Here is a 13,115-nt window from a genome sequence, read left to right as displayed (position 1 = left end):
GCCAGTCTTGAGCTGGGCAGGTAATGAGATTGCAGTGAGTGGTGCTGGGGGGGCGGGGCGGGGAAGCTGCTCACATTCACTCAGGCAGACTCATAGCTCTGTCAGGCTGATTGGTCCTGAGTGGAGGCACAAACGGCCCCCCACGGACACGCTGAGATTGGTTATAAAATTACAAGCATTTGTTCTGCTGTCAGTGGCCTTCCCTCCCTCCCCTCTGCCTGCCTGCCTGGGCTCCCCACCACCCCCACCCAGGCCTCTTTCCCCTGGGGTCATCCCACACACCCTGTGGGGCCCTGACCAGGGACCACCATGGCAGGTGGGGCCAAAAGGCTGGGCCGCCAAACCCCCCTCCAGGCAGGTCTTCATGTCTTGACCCTGAGATGCCCACAACTCAGCCTGGCCTCAGAGTGACCTGACCCTGGGCTCAGGGTCTCCTGAAGGAAAGTGGGAGTGGGGCCCAGGGCAAACAGCCCTTGGAAGATGTCCCAAAGTTCAGGCCTCCCTGAGACAGTCAGTGCCCGCAAGCTTGAGGTGGCCCTGGAGAGGGGTAGTGGAACTCAGGGGTTCTTGGGGGCCTTTCCTGCTTAAGGAGAGCGGAGCAGAAGCCACGTAAGTGGAAGAAACCCACTTCTCTTCCCCTCATGTGGCCAGCCCCACACCCTGACCCCCAGTTAAGCACTAATCCAACATGCCCCTCCCCACCCCCCTGACCTGAAGCCAGTATACCTCACCAGGGCCCTGCCTGGTTACCCTCTACAGGCTGAGTTTGCACCTGGGCCCTGCACTCAGCCTCGGATTAGTGGCCTTTGGTCCCTCCGGCCTTCACTGGGGTCCAGTTACTTCCTTCCCCTGTGCAGTTGTACCTTGGAATCCTGTTCTGTGTTCTGGTCATGCTCTCACAAAGACGCCCACTCCCAACTGACCCTGCTCCCTGCTTGACAAACACCAGCCCCAACCCTCTCACTCTGGTCTCTTGGCCTACTTCCCAGCTTCGTTTCTCCAGCAAGGTCCCTAGTCCTTGCTTCGCCCCTCAGCTGCAGGCTCAGTCCCTACCGGTCTGTCTCCATCCTGTCAGGAGGCTGACCAGGGCACCCTGTAACCAGTTTGGGGGTGCTGAGGAGTGGGGAGCCTTTAGGAGGTATCATCTCCTAACTGCTGACTACAAGGTGCTTTCCTGCCATCCGTCATTCATTCTGAGTCCTGAATGTATTTGCTGTAATTGCATCTTTAATTAGGGTTGCGATGGCTCATTGTTCACCAACAATGATGGATCAGATCCTCCTCACCGCCCCTCTCTGTCCAGCACCTCCAGGTCATCTCTCCCCTGACTTTGGGGTTGGGAAGGATATATAAGAACCTGCTCTCTTCCTGCTGAGCCCCAGGCACCGAGGACCAGGGCAGCCATGAGTTCCAGCCCAAGGCCGATTGTGTCCTTTTAGCCCTAGGGAATCCCCAGGGACCAGTCAGACACTGAGCCCTCCACCCTGGCTCCCTGCAAAAAGACTGCAGTCTGCTATTGGCTTCAGATGTCTCCTTGGTACAGAGGACCCGGTTGGGGGGAGGGGACCCATGTTGCTCCTCTCCCAGCTGTATGCCAGCATCACCTCCCACCCCCCAGGCTGGACCCTGGGCCACAGACTCCTCATCCCTGGAGTTGAAAGGGCAGAGAGTCTCAAAACTCATAGTGGGATGCGTGGGTAGGAGCCCTATCTCCAGCCTTTCCCATGCATTAACCAGGGTCTGGTTAAGGTCTGGCCAAGGTCTCCACGCCCAGGCACAAGTCTGCACACAGTGGGTGTTCAATGAGTTGGTCAGTGAGGGGAGATCTGCTCTTGGAGGGCAGGTTTCAGAGTGCCTCGCTGGAGGCTGAGGCTCACAGGTGTGGGGTAAGATCCCCTTCTGGCACTTACTGATGGTACCGGGTGAGTTCCCTAACCTAAATCTCAGTTTCACATAAAATGGAGAGGAAAGCAGTGGCCCACCTCATAAGATAGCTGCAGATTCACTGAGGCGCTGCGCGGAAAGTGAAGAGGCTCAGATGCTGGCGGCTGCAGGGAAAGGAGGCAACTGAGCAGCTCAGGAAGCCATCTCAGCTGTGGCTGGCCCGGAGCACCAAGAGCTGGGAGGTAGTGCCCATCCGATCTGAGGGAGACCTCGCCCACCCCAGGCTCGGTCTCGTTCAGTGGCGGGGCCGGTGGGACAGTGACAGGGCCTAGGACTAGGTGCACAGTGCTGCACAGAACATGCTGGTAGGAACCCGCTGACCTCTTTCAGCGTTGTGGGGGCTCTTCCCCACACTGGCCAGGGTGTGGTCAGAGGGGGCTCTGGGGCAGGAAATACCCACACCCTGGCTCAATAGGGAGGGGCTGAGGGGAGAGCCTGAAGGCCCAGCATGGAAGTCTAGCCTGCACCTTATCTTTACAGGGGTCTAGGTTTCAGAAAGGCAGGGGTGGGGGGAGAGGAGAAAATGGGGTGCATTGCCCTTTGCCCCTTTACCTCTCAGTTCTAAAATTCTAAGAGTCCCCCGCCTCCATGGGGCCCTGGCATTTCCACAAAGCCTCCCTGCCCCTGGGAGTGGCCCCTTCTGCATTGCCTTTTCCCCAGTGACCCCCGCCACCCTGCAGGAGCCCCGGGTGACTCCACCGCCCAGGCTGGAAGGATGAGCTGTACCTAGCGGTAAGTATGCGCAACATTACATATGTATATTGGAGAGTAAATAACCCCAAAAAGCGCCTTGTAAATAGACTCCGAGTTTATCCTTTATTAATGAGGCACCGAGTGCCCCGCTGTTTTAGAGCAGCGAGACTTTCATAATATCAAAACCTAAATTACACTTGCGTCTCCATCCCAGGGATGTGCATCTTTCGGCTCCCTTTGCAGAGTGAGTTAGCAGGAATCTTTCCTGCTGGCCTGGGATTTGTTGGCACCTTACTTCTGACTGGAGGGAGGGTGGAAAGTTGTTCAGGTGAGGGGGGGGGTCATATACCTCAAGTCCCCAGAGAGCTCTGTGTAAGGCCTCAGAGTCAGCAGGAGAAGGGCAGCTGAGATTGGCCTTCATTTCATGCACAGTTTACCAGATCCGGGAGTCACCCCAGCTCTAAGGTTTGGAGGTATGGGATGGGACAATGGAAACTTACAAGTTCTGTCACCAAGTCACTCCCGATCTCAGCTTTTTTCCTCAACTGTAAAATCTTCCTCATGGGATGGTTGCGAGGACTCCAGGAACTGCTAATGGGTGAGAAGTGCTTGGGGGTGTGCGCGGCAGGTGTGGTAGGGCAGCGATGGCGAGCATGAGCAGCCATGGTGAGGATGATGTGGACCAGCTCCCCTCTGTGAAATGGGACACCAGTGTCTTCATTTCCTGGAACAGGCGACATGTGAGTCATGATTCCAACCCATCCCGGCTCCGAGGCTCGGTGAGAGGGGGTAACAGGGCCCATCTCACCTCCAGCAGGTTCAAGACCTGACCTTCCAGTAACCCCCCAACCCTGAGCTCAGCCAGATCTAGCCATCTAGACCCTCTACCCTCCTTGGTCTCCCCTGCCCAAGGCTCCCTTGGGTCTCTTGATTGTGCCCACCTATCCCAGGCCCATTCCTGGGCCAAGCCGGGCTGGATGGGCAGGTGGGCTGGGAGACTCTGTGTGGGCAGGATTTACAGCCTGGCGGGCCAAGCTCCTAGTGCTCTGGTGGGCGTCATGTTGAATCTGTCCCATTATATGGACAGTTGAGTTTAATAGTCATTGTGTGCTCACTCAGAGCCCAGCAAACATCGCGGGGCGACACCCCCTCCACTAGAGCCGCCCGCTCCCTAGCCACACGGCCCATCCGTACAGTAAATTAAAAATATGAATCACTTCTCCCCACTGCCTCCCCAAACGCTCATCTTGTCAGCCTCTATGTTGCCTTCATTTGTATTACCTTAATTTAATGTTAATTATGGTCTTCATTTACAAGGAACAAGCAGAGCCCTGCTCTGCCAGGGGACCTTCCCCCATCCCCCTTAGTCCAAGAGGGAGAGACTGGGGGAGAAGGGAAATTTGGGGGGCTGCAGAGGAGTGAGGGAGGGAGTTAGGGGAAGGCTGTGAGAAGGCCAAGAGGTCTTGGTCATTAGTGGCTGGCGGTCACTCAGGGAAGGACTAGGAAGACGCTCCCTCCCTGTCATCAATCATTCATTCATTCAACAGATATTTAATGAGCATCTATTATGTCCCTGACAACCAGGGACCTGAGATGTTGCAGTTGGAGGGTCTCCCTCCCTCCTAGAGGCTAATGGAGTCTCTTCTGCATCCTGAAGTGAATGTGGTAAAAGCAGCATCCACGCCCCAGGCCCTGACCCAGCCCAGAGGGCACAGGGCATAGATAAGAGACCTTCACTGCCTTCCAAGCTCCCCTCCTGGCTACCAGCGCCATCCCTGCCCCAACCTGCCTCCCACCCTTTCAAGGCTGGAAGTTCTTTTTGGAATCTTTCTTAAGTCCCTCTTGCTGCATATCAGCCGAGACTTAGCACCTGGACAGGGCCAGAAGCAAAGGTCTACATTGTCCCTGGAAAACTGAGAGAAGGCATTTTAGGGAGTACCTCCCACCATCTCACCACTTGCCAGCCGGCCACCCATCATTCCACCTCATTCCATGGCCCAGCACCCGGCCCTGCAGACTCAGCCAAGGTTCTTGTGTCTGAGCGCTGGGAAGCCTGCCTGGCTGTCCCTGTGCTGTCATGGCCTGCACACACACAGGCCTGAAGAACCTTTGGGGGTCCCAATAAACGTTGAGGGCTGATGTCACACGTGTGCACACGAAGCTGGCAGAGGGCCACCTGCACTCAAACTGCCATTAACCGCGGAGCACCAGCAGCCCCTCCCCCAGCACACGTCTCAACTGGGGAAGAGGATCTCCAGCTGGGAATATCAGCTTGACAGATGAGGCTGTTCTGAGTTTGTCTGCAAGTGCGTCCTTCTCCAGGGAGCTTTGATCCCCGCACAGGGACATGTGTCCCCCCAGGTTTGGTGTGCCCCCTCAGGTTCCGTGTGCCTGTGTGTATATGACTGAGCGTGTGTCCAGCAGGCCCACGTGCATGTGTGTGCGCCTGTGCTCATGCATGCGAGCCCCCCCACACCGCACCCCCTCCCCCGCCTGTCAGCGGCGCTGATGACATTGGCGCAGAGGAAAGTGATGACAAATGCCCGTTATCAGCGAACGAGGCCGATGACAAATGGGCGGGCGCCCGAGCAGCCCCATTACGCTGTAATAACAGAAGATGGATGGCCTGGCGCGCCCCGCCCCCCCCCACCCCCTACCCCTCTGCGCCGGTAACCGGAGCCGATCCGGCTCCGCCCGCCCGGGAGGGGGCCCGAGCCGCCCGCCGCCCGCCAATCACCGCGGGGCCCGAGACGCCCAGGCCCAAGCCGGGAACCCACGCGGCCGCCCGCGGCGGAGGAACAAAGCGGAGCGCTCAGCGGGTGCAGGGGACGCACTGGGCGTCCGGCCGGCTCGGGGCCAGGACACGCAGCTGTGCACACACATGGCGGGCACACGCGCCAACCGCCGGTGTCCTTGCAGGGAGCACCTGCCGCTCCTGTCCAGGCACAACCGATCTGCACCTCCCGAGACCGCAGGCATAGGCTTTTCTGCCAAGCACAGGCGTACACCTATGCCCAAATCAGGGTACACACCCGCCCCCCAACCTAAACCGATGCACACAGACACCTGCCTGCCCAGGCACCTGCAATTCGTGCACACACCTACAAAAAGCATTTATGGTCGTGCACATGTATGCTCCATGCACATGCTGGTATATGCACTGACGGGAAAATATGTATACACATAAGCAGAAAAGCTTGTGTCTGGGACACCATCCCTTACAGTTCTTTGTACACAATTCAGGGGCTCCAAATACACCCACCCCCATGTGCAAAAGATGCCAACATCTGCATTAACAAATACTAACTGACTCCCTCCCAGGCACAGGTCAGTTAGGTATTGTGGCTTTACCACGATAATAAATACGGCACCATCCCTGTCTTCTAGAAGTTTAAGTCTACACCTGAAAGGGCAGACAAATGACTATGAGTGAAGGCAGATGATTTGTTTTGACCCAAGCTACACAGTTTGTGATATGAGATTTCCAAATGTAAAATCAGAAGTCTTCCTAGAGGAGATGGCTAAAGGAAGAGTCAATTTTCAAAAGGAATTGAATTCTGGAAAAAGGTATGGAAAAGTGTAAGGGAGTATTTGAGGCCAGAGTCTAGAAGGGACAGGAGTCCAGGTGAATGGTGCTGAGTACAGCAGGAACCAGACTTATCAGATCAACGGGAGCCAAGATACTGGAGCTGGAAAGAGGCTGCAGGCTAGGGGGCCTAGCAGGAGCTGGCATAGGTGCATGCAAGAGACCCAAGAGGCTGGAGTTAGCACCCAACACAGCAAAGGAGGTCAATGGATGGAAAAGGAGGCTTGTGGAAGGCACCAGGCAAGTGTGGCATGTGACCTGTGCAGTTCCGGGGGCCCCGCATTTACAAGGGCCTTCTGCTTTAGTTAACTCTGTCTTGAAATTCTTTATCATTCTTTAGGAAGCATGCATTTTCATTTAACACTGGGCCCCAAAAATTATGTAGCCAGTCCTGGCTCCAGGGATCTCTCAGGTTGAGCATGTAAGACTGTAGAACGAGGGAACATGAAGGAGAAGGCAGTGAGTTTGGCTGGAACCAGCCAGTAAGTCTGAAGGTCTAGTGTGCAGTCAAAGGGATCTGTGAAGACAGTGTCTCCATCCTGCATGGGCCTGGAACTTACATGTGCCTCAGTGCTGCAGCGAGTCCACACATGGACACACGCAACGGGAACATGGCTTCTTAAACATACCCATCCTTGCTAAAATACAAGTTCCCTAACATTGCCCTGAGTCCCCAGGTGTGGTAGCCACTCAATATCTGTTTGGGTGGCTGAGAGATCAAGTGAATGCATGGATGGATGTGCACCCACAAGCGCACACACACACACTGGGCATCTAGTCCCCACCACCACACGGGGTACCCGCAGAGCCATATACTCCCGCAGCCCACTACCACTGCTCTATTCTTCCGCCGGGGCTGTTTCATCACTCATGTCTACTTAGGGAAAGAATGCCCTCGCCTGAGTGCCTGCTCCTTGGTGTCTCCTCAGCCTACAGAGCTGGTTAAGAGTTAAGGAGGAGCTAACTGAAAGAAGAGTCCAGAACCCTGAGGTGATGATTTGGAGCCAGAAGATCTGAAATTGAGTCTCAACTCCTTCATCTGCTGACTGTTCCTCTCCCTGAACTTCTCCATCCACAAAATGGAACACATTTACCCTGAACCTTGCTGCTGACAGATCAGATACAGTCGAGTCAGATATTGCGAGAGCTGCTTCCTTCCTCCCAACTCTGGGGGCCCTGGGGTGTCCAAAACAGACTGGGGATCCAGGTGACTTAAAACAGGGGTAGGGGAGTTGCCCGAGCTGGGCGGAGAAGGCCTTGGTTCACTCTCAATAGAGCCAGATGATCTAGGAGTTGAGTGGCAGGCCCCTAACTCCTACAACCCTTCTGCAAGCCAGACCACCGCAAACATAAGGTGCTGCCCAGGCTAAAGTAAGCACTCTGACTGCAGACGGTGGGTGGGGGAGGCAGAGGACACCTCCAAACATATGGGCCAGGAGAGGGAGCCAGGGGTGTGTGTGTGAGGGGGTGAGGGTGCAGGGTAATGCCAGCCTGACAACTACACCTGCCACTTTGACTTCCCAGCGTGACTCCCCTCCACAGAACGTGAGAGAAGGAAGTATTCCCAGGACCCTCCCCCCATCCCCCTACTCAGATCCTCCTCGGGAAGGGGACCCCAGAGGGAGGGGACGAAAGCGAGAGGCACGGGGTTAGGGAGAAGATGCTGGGAGGAGAAGGACGGGCCGACTAAGGGCCCCTTCCCCCCACACTAACCAGTTCACTTTTTCTGTAGCGTTATTGACCTGCCATTAGTTATCCGTCCAAGGTCGCCGGGCCTGGCCCAGCCATAAATCATGGCGGCTGGAGCGGGGCTTCGGGTGGCGTGGTGGTCCCCGGCGTACGGGCGCGGGGTTCGGCGCCCAGCGCCGCCCGGAGGAGGCGCGTCTGGCCCGGGTCCCCGGACAGCTTCCCGGGAGAGGGCTCGGCCCCGCGCGGGCCCCACGCCGCTCCCCTCCGCGCCGCCCTCCTCTCGGCCGCGCCTTCGCGTCTCGGGGCCACCTGCCCCCCACCGCTCACGCCTCTCCTCTCCCCAGCTTTTCCTCCTCCCTCAAGCTCTGCGAAGGGGAGCGGGGGCAGCGGGGGGCACTGATTCCAGCTCTCGGGGTCGTCTCTGTTAAGAGCTTCCAGGAGCAAGGATCGCACTTCCCCAGGGGAAACTGAGGCACAGAATCCCGCCCAGAGGTGAGTCTGGGGCAGGGGCTCACCCGACTTAGTGCCAAAGTCGCCAGCGCTGGAGCCGCGAGTCCCTGACGCCTTGAGGGGTGACGGGCAGGATCCACCACCCAGGACGGGGTGCGCGGGGCCGCAAACCCACCCGCGGCCTCTTTGAGGGAGGCCGGGGGCCGCGGGGTGGGGGCGGGGCAGTCCGGAGGCTCCCCGCCCCGCCCCCACCCCGAGACCCGAGAGAAGTCGGGGGGCGGTTTCTCCCGGCACCCGCCCCCTCTCCACCACACCCCCTCCCCGCCTTCGCACGCGGCCGCGCCTCTTCTCCGGTCCTCGCGCGCCCTCTGCTGGCGCCTTCCGCGAAGCGCCCCCATGGGCGGCACCCCGCCTCCCGCCGCCCGCCGCACAGGACGGGGCTGCCCCGCCCGCCCCGGCCCCGGCCGCCCCGGCCACGCCCGCGGGAGCCCGGCCCCGCCCTCCCTGCCCCGCCCACGGCACGCCCGGCCCCGCCCTCCCCGGCCCCGCCCGCGGGATGCCCGGTCCCGCCCACGGCACGCCCGGCCCCGCCCTCCCCGGCCCCGCCCACGGCACGCCCGGCCCCGCCCACGGCACACCCGCGGGATGCCCGGCCCGGCCCGCGACTTCCGGGCTGTCGCGACGCCCGGCCCCGAGTTGACCCCTGGGGGTCGCCCCGGCCCAGTCATTCCCTGGCTTCGGAGCGGCCGTTCCCGGTCCGGATTCCCGAGAGGCCTGTTCGTCCGGCCGTTGCTGTGGGCTGGCGGCGGCGAGGCCCGCACGACCGAACTTGAGGCTTGGGGTGGGGAGAGCGCGACGCCGGCCCGTGGAGTCGGACTCCCGGGCGCGGCCGGGCCGCACTGCGCGCTGCGGGGGGCTCTCTCGGGCCGCTCCCGGGAGCCGTCCTCCTCCACTGAGTCCTGCAGTTTCCACAGGTACTTGGGCAGGGCCGGGACAGGGCCCCCTCAAGGTGGGGGGCTTGAGGCTCAGTGCTGAAGTGGGGGCTGTAGTTCGTGGCCCCTGGCCGGGGAGCTGGGGCTGTCCGGCGCTCCAAGACTCTTCTCTGGCCGGCAGAAGAAGGGCAAGACCTGTAGGCCCTCTTTCCTGGGGTTCTGTGGACTTTCTTCCCATTAGGCGACTTGGGAGGGAGGGGGCAAGGCAGGGGTGATTCCTTTCCAGTGAGGTGCATGGCTTGGCAGGCAGGTAGGTAGGCTTCACCAGAGATCCTTGGCACAGTGACCCCAAAGCGCTGACGTACAGCACTGAGTCCAAGGTCATGGTGATGAGAGAAGATCTTCAGGGGAGGCCAAGAACTGGGGGCAGAGGGTATTTCAGGCCAGGGGAGGCGCTCATCCGGCCTTGTGAGGCATCCACTTTGGAACAAGTCAGGTATGCTGGAGGGGAGGGGCTTGAGGGAGGGTTCAGATGTGTCCAGGGACAAGGTGGGGTTTGGGGTGGTCTGTGGGGGCAGGTCAGGCATGTATAAAGACACATGTGAGCTATAGCGCCAAGACACCTGCATACAGCAGGGCTGCAGCTTAAGAGTTAGTGTTCCCATGCTTCTAATTCCCTCATGGAGGTGGGAGGTCTCGGGGGTCCCAACTCAGGACAAGTGAACATTTTGCTGATTCAAAAATTCCCAGATTTCAGGGCTAGGAACTGTGTCCTTCAACACCGACACTAGGAATCCTCCACAGATGGAAAGCTCAGGGCTCTTTGCTTTGAGTACCTGGGAGAAGAAGGAAGTGAGGTTAGGGCAGAAAGGTCAGTTAGATCCTGCCTAGAGCCACTTCCCGTGGGGAGCAAGGGAAACAGGCTTCCTAGGTCAGAGAGATTTGAGTTGAAACTCAGCTCTATTCCTCATTGCTGTGTGATTTAGCACAAGTCTCCTGGGCCTCCCTTTTCTCATCCGCAAAATGGGCATAATACAGTTACCCACAGGGCTGTTGGGAAGGCCTCATGATATAATCCACATGCAGAGGCAAGTTAAAGGTGGACTGGCAGGCATAAGAATCAATCAATAAATGCTGCTGAAACCGTGATAAACCAGAAATGTGGTGGTGCAGCTAACCTGGATCTCCACACTGGAGACTCTTTCCATAATTTGCAAAATCTGTTTTCTTCCCCAGCCTCCATAGAAGTTGGTGCCTTCCAAGTGAGAATCAAAAACCTTGTCAATACCCACCGAGGCTCCATGAAAAATATTTTTGAAAACTCTCACTTGAGATGAGGAAGGGGAACTGGTTTGGCAGGGAACTAAGTTATCAGCTGGCCCATGGTGCCCGCATATTGGAAGACTCTACTTGGAGCCAATTCCTTAGAAGTTTTTCCTGTTGAGGACTCATTCCTGTGAGAAGTGAACTCACTGATCCCTGGGGCCCAGCCTCCACCTGGAAGAGCCCCAAATTTAAATGCTTATGAGGGTTTGGTCCCAAGTAAAACAATAGGGAGGGCTTTGGCAACTAGAGAATAGCTCCAGTCAATTGTTGCAATGTGAGAATTTGGGGGAGGGAAGTAGCATTAAAATAGAGCCTCAGACTTCCCCCAAATTCATCTCCCTTCCCACCATCATAGGAGTCTCTTAAGACACCCTTCCTTAAATCCTGCGTGTTAATGTTCTACTGCCGCATAACAAATTATCACAAACTTAGCCATTTATTTATTTATTTATTTTTATTTTTTAATAGAGGCATGTTTTATTTATTTATTTGTTTGTTTGTTTTGTTTATACATGCACTGGGTACAGTCAGAAGTGCGGGAGGGTGAGAGAATTCACCAGAGCCAGAGCAGGGAGCAGAGCAGGCAGAAGGACCGAAGTACACTGCTAAGGGGAGCAGTGGGCGGCAGGAGAGGTCTGCGCGCCATGTGGGACCCTCCTCTGGTGGCCGGGGAGCAGCCGGGGATCGAACCGGCGCCGCAGAGGCCGCGGGCAGCTTCGCAACCCAGTGTTCAACCGCTGCGCCACCAGGGAGGCCCAACTTAGCCATTTATTATCTTATAATTCTATAGGCCAGAAATCTAGGCAGGTTCAGTTGAATTTGGGCTTAGGGGCCCAAAAAGCCAAAATCAAGGTGTTGGCCAGTCTGAGCACTTGTCTGGAGATTCTGGGGAATAATCAGTTTCCTTGTTCATTCTGTTGGTGGCAGGATTCAGCTACTGTGTTTGTAGGACTAAGGGCCCAGTTTCCTTGCTGGCTGTGAGCTAGGGGCTGCTCTCATCCTGAAGACATTGCACATGGTCATTGCACATGGACTCCTCTATTTTCAAACCCCCCTCATGCTTTAAATCTCTCTACCCCTTCTTCTACTGGCCAGTTACATTGAAACTATGAGGCTCACTCAGATACTCTCCCTTTTGCTATTAGAAGTAATCTCACCATGAATAGGACTAACAACAATGGTAAGTGATGACTCCACCGGAACTCAAAAGAAGGGAAGTATACAAGGGCAAGGATCATGGGAGTCATAGACTCCTGCTCACCACACCCAGCCTCCAAGTGGGATGAAAGCATCCCTTACTCCGTGTCCTAGGCTTCCTCACTTCCATGATTCTGGAGCCAGTCACCTCTGATCTTTGATCCTCAGTTTCCTTACCTGATAAATGGGGCAAGGAACTGGATGAAACCTGAAGTCCTTTTCATGTCTCACATACTAATTGTGAAGCAAGAAGACAGAATGTTGATCCTTTGGACTGTAGGTGGCCCCCCCACTGCCCAGAGAAAAGCAGGACTGCGTTACACTCATCAGCACTTCCCTGCAGACCTTTAAAGGGCATCACCAAGGAAGATCAGTAACTGGGACAATGGCACTGCTCCGGGAAGGTGCCCACTTAAGGGGTCCAGCCACCCAGCTGGACCAGGCTGTGGGACCCACAGACTAGGCTGTGCCCCTCATGACATCTGCATAGGGCAAGGTGGCCTGCATCTAGTTGGTGGGGGATGGGGCAAAGACCAGAGTGGGTAGACAACCAACCTCCTCTGCCCTGCCTTTCTACCAGAGCTGGCTCTCCAAATCCATCTCCCAAATCAGTCCTGACTGCCCCCAACCTTGACCCCAGGCTCTTTCTGCCTCCTCACACCCAGCCCTGGCCAGGTTGGGGTAGTTGATCCCAGCATCCTGGACCCCCACCCCAGGCTGTTCCTGCCTCAGGAGCCTCTGATCTGGGAACCCCAATCAATCATCTCCCCTCAGGCCCCCCACAGTAACAGCACCCACCTCTTCCCTCTTGAGCTCCCCAGGCTCCACTTTCTATTCTGTTTGCAAACTCCCCTTCAGTTCCCTACCCTCAGGTGCACAGAGGCCTGGCGGAGGGGCTGGATGGAGACCCTCCCCAACTCCATCCAAGCGCGGGAGCTGGGTAAGAGGTGGGGAAATGAATATTAATTTATCATGATTAGGCAAATCCGGCAGGGAGAGCCGATTCCGGAGGAGGCTAAAAAGATGAATTTCAGCAATAAAATTAAATAAGGACGGACGGGCAGCCCCTCCTCCCTCCCGCTTTGCTGATCTCTCTCTTTCTTACAATTTATGAGGCCAATTATGAAGATGAGGTTGGAAGTTCCTGGAACTTCACTAAATGCAAACGGCGGTCCCTGCTGTTCCCATCAAATTAATTAACCGCGCGCTATTGATGGCCGCTCAAGGCTGACGCAGGCGGCCCGCCCTGCGGCCGCCTCCGTGGACTTAAGGACCCAGCGTCCAGAGCCCAGGGATCC

General features: G+C 57.0%; 1 protein-coding gene across 1 annotated transcript in view; it reads left to right on the top strand.

The window, feature by feature from the left end:
- Positions 1–9,305: 9,305 nt before the first annotated feature.
- Positions 9,306–13,115, top strand: part of DPCD (deleted in primary ciliary dyskinesia homolog (mouse)) — a 38,564-nt gene continuing 34,754 nt past the window's right edge. The window contains exon 1 of the mRNA XM_054690347.1: positions 9,306–9,336. The gene's annotated coding sequence lies outside the window, so the exon portion shown is untranslated. The remainder of the gene's footprint in view (positions 9,337–13,115) is intronic.

The sequence above is a fragment of the Talpa occidentalis genome, unplaced genomic scaffold (assembly GCF_014898055.3).
Source record: "Talpa occidentalis isolate TD23 unplaced genomic scaffold, MPIMG_talOcc4v2.1 talOcc4.8, whole genome shotgun sequence".
Taxonomy (NCBI): domain Eukaryota; kingdom Metazoa; phylum Chordata; class Mammalia; order Eulipotyphla; family Talpidae; genus Talpa; species Talpa occidentalis.
The sequence above is the reverse complement of the archived record's forward strand: the minus strand, read 5'-3'. Positions and strand labels throughout refer to the sequence as shown.